Genomic DNA, 3,390 nt, shown 5'->3' on the forward strand with positions numbered 1-3,390 from the left:
TAGTGCAGAATGCCCGCCAGAGGCAGGCCATCAAAAGAAGCATCTCCACCTTTAAACCCCTCATGCCGTATGAGGATAAGACCATACAGCTCATGGGAATGCACTCAGCTCTTGCCATGGGAGATGGTGAGATCAGTGGTATATTGCCAGCACCAGGTTAGTGACTGAAGGCCCACACTATTGCCCTGGCATCCTTGTGAAACTCTACACAGACACAAGCTTCCACTCCCTTAGCTGCCTCCTTAATCATAAGGGGGTAATGCTTACCCATTCTTAGCTTCTGCCCTCCATCGCTGCAGACTCATCCCAGCAATGGGGAGGAGGAGGACGATAATGGTGAAGAGCAGCAGGAAAGAGATTTCTTCCTGGTCAATTATGACTACTATGTAGAGGAACAGGATGACGAGGATCAAGCCACCTAGGAGTCCCTGCAGCATGATCCTGCCCTGTGTTCCTCTGCTCCAGTCCCCTCCAACTCACCACCTGTGGTACTTGCTTCCTCGCTCCCAGGCACCAGGTCAGAAGCTTTCATCTGTGACAGTTAGATAGTGTTGGTGAGGATGTGGCATTGGGTTATTCACTGAGTACAATGGAACCTGGGGAGTGGGTGAGGAAGTGCCACCTTTCCAGTGGAGGCTCAGGAGAAGGCTGCCCATGGTTTTGGAGACATAGGAACAAAGACTCATGGGTACTCGCCTGAAAAGAAGGGTGTTCGAGGAACATCACATCCTGCGTGCAGGCTCTGAGGTCACTCTCCGAGGATCTGTGGACATGTGACTCTCAAATGTCCCGTTGTCCTTTGCATCAATATCACGGAAGCTTTGTCTTTGTTGCAGGAACCAATGGAGTGAGTGGCACCTTCACTGGAATCTACAGCAGATTCCCAGCTAAGAAGTGGTCAGAGACCAGTTGGTGCCTCCGCCTCCAGGGAAGCACAGACTGCAACTCAGAAGGCATTAGGCGACAGAATGGAGCGCAGCATGCATAAAGGCTTCCAGACCCTGACTACTGCTGTGGCTCCCAACTTTCCAGATCTGATGGCTGCTACTAGACCAGCTATGCTGCTGATCAGTGGGGCCACACCTTTAGTGCGAGTGCAGTGTCAATGGCTGGAGTCCACCTGCCTGACACTGCCATCTCCCAGGACAACAGCATATGCCAGGCCTCCAGCCTTGCCACCTCAAAGCACCACACCAGTGGAATGTGGGAGATGAAATCCGACTGCCCAGGAGCAAGTTGTCATGAGATGAGAGCCACCTCAGTCCTATAAGCCTTTTGTAGAGCATGCGAAGCTAAACCACTTCTCGTGATACTGGCCCTCAGGTGGCACCTCGAAAAAGCAAGAAGATAGATTTTTAAGAAAGGCATGCTATGACATCCAAGGGATAGATGGTGTTTTGAAAGAATAGGTTGATTGTGTCTGCTTTGGAATTGGTTGTAATAAAATAGTGTGCACTGACCTGGTGCCTTGTTATTAATGGAGGTTAGAGTCATACAGGAAAGGGTGCGCTTATGTGGTAATGATTGACACGGTCATATAGGGACTGAGAGGGCTCATGTGGTAGGATGGGTAGACGATTGAGGGAATATCCCTTTATTTGAAAGTGGGGGAAAAGGAGGTCAGGTTGTGGTGTCCGAGGTAGACTTCGAGAGAAGACTTCAGATGCGCCATGATGCCATATCTGCTCCTGAATAACCTTCACTGCAGGTGGGGAGGAGGTGGGGTGGACCTGAAGGTCTGACGTTGGTCTGACCCTGTGAGAAGCAAGACCAGGTGTGTGTCGGCCAAATGGCAAAACAATGTTCTAAAAAGTGTTTCCCAGCTGCAGAAATTAGTATTCAAATCCTCAGACCCTTCTGTGGCAGAAATGCCTCTGTTCCATCTGCATCAGCTGGTCCTGGTGTCCGCCGCGCCTCACCAATCTCAGTCTAAGTGACCCAGATTGCATTAGGAGTGTGAAACCAGGAAACATATGCAAATGAAGTCAGTCGGGACAGGAAGGTTCATAAAGTGCATGGGAACTCGCCAAAAGCGTTCGGCCGAATGGTGGAAGTGGCTTCCGCTGAAGACGGTGAGGAAATTTATCCCAACGGACCGCAGCGGTTCAAGAAGGTGGCTCACCACCACCCTCTCGAGGGCAACTAGGGATGGGTAATAAATGCTGGCCTTGCCAGTGACACCCACACTCCATGAACGAGTTTAAAAAAGGATGCCCCGCTAAGACTACAAAGTCTTAATTGATAACTTCTTACAAATGGTAATCACTGTTGAAGTTGGAGAGCAAAACCCTGCCTTTTGTTTGTGAAAAGGTCCGTAAGAGTTTGCAACCTGTGACTCTGATATTTTCTGTTCCTGTAGAGTTTTTCTGTAAGTTGTACAATGATTGCTTTCTAAGCCTTTTTTAAGTAGTGTGACGCAAAACTTTGTGCTGGACAATGTGTGGTGTTTGGCGTGTGATGAACAGGAGTGTGCACATTCGTAAAGTTTTTATAATACAGATATATACTTCTGCTATGTGCTTGAATTTTTCTGCACTTCCTTTTTGCTTTTCCTGTATACACACCTTAGGTCAGTTTAATTGTTTTCATTCTTTTCAAGAAGTGGCTGAATAGCTAGAGGAAATGTCTGCATCATGATTTGTGACACTGATCAAGCCCACCGATCTCTGCCATCTTTTGACTGGAGAGCATGAGCATGTGATGGTGACCCATGCTTGCTACCATTTATAGAGGGTCCCATTGTCTTTTAGAGTATGTGTTACCCCTTCAGCATTGATTGTGTTGTAGAAAGCCATGTTTGTAACGAGGTTCTCCTCAGCTGCCTGATCCCTTCTGTCTCCAGGCTGCCCTAAGGGTTCTACATATTCCAGCATGATAATTACCCAAAACATGCTTCCCCACTGGGAAGAACTTCTTACATAAGCAATGGGATTGTGTGCTTTAATTGTCTGTTCATTTAAAAAGAGAAGAATGAACCACCCGTGGCTAACTCAGGAAGTTAAAGATGGTACCAAATTGAAAACAAAGGCATACAATGTTGCCAAGATTAGTGGTAGGCCAGAGGATGGGGAAAATTTTAGAAACCAGCAAAGATAGATTATGAGAGTAAACTAGCAAGAAATATAAAAACAGACAGTAAGAGCTTCTACAGGTATATAAAAGGGAAGAGAGTAGCTAAAGTAAATGTTGGTCCCTTAGAGGATGAGACTGGGGGAATTAATAATGGGAAACCGGGAAATGGCAGAGACTTTGAACAAATATTTTGAATCGGTCTTCACAGTAGAAGACACTAAAAGCATCCCAATAATAATTGATAATCAAGGGGCTATAGGGAGGGAGGAACTTAAAACAATCACCATCACTGGAGGAAAAAGTACTAGGCAAACTAAT

At 46.8% G+C, this 3,390-nt stretch overlaps 1 pseudogene; it reads left to right on the forward strand.

Annotated features, from left to right (window-relative positions):
• The first annotated feature begins 266 nt into the window (after nt 1–266).
• Nucleotides 267–2,183, forward strand: LOC147109570 (uncharacterized; annotated as a pseudogene).
• Nucleotides 2,184–3,390: the final 1,207 nt, after the last annotated feature.

This window comes from Somniosus microcephalus, chromosome 12, assembly GCF_052327205.1.
Source record: "Somniosus microcephalus isolate GS21.2 chromosome 12, FLI_Smic_1.0, whole genome shotgun sequence".
Taxonomy (NCBI): Eukaryota; Metazoa; Chordata; class Chondrichthyes; order Squaliformes; family Somniosidae; genus Somniosus; species Somniosus microcephalus.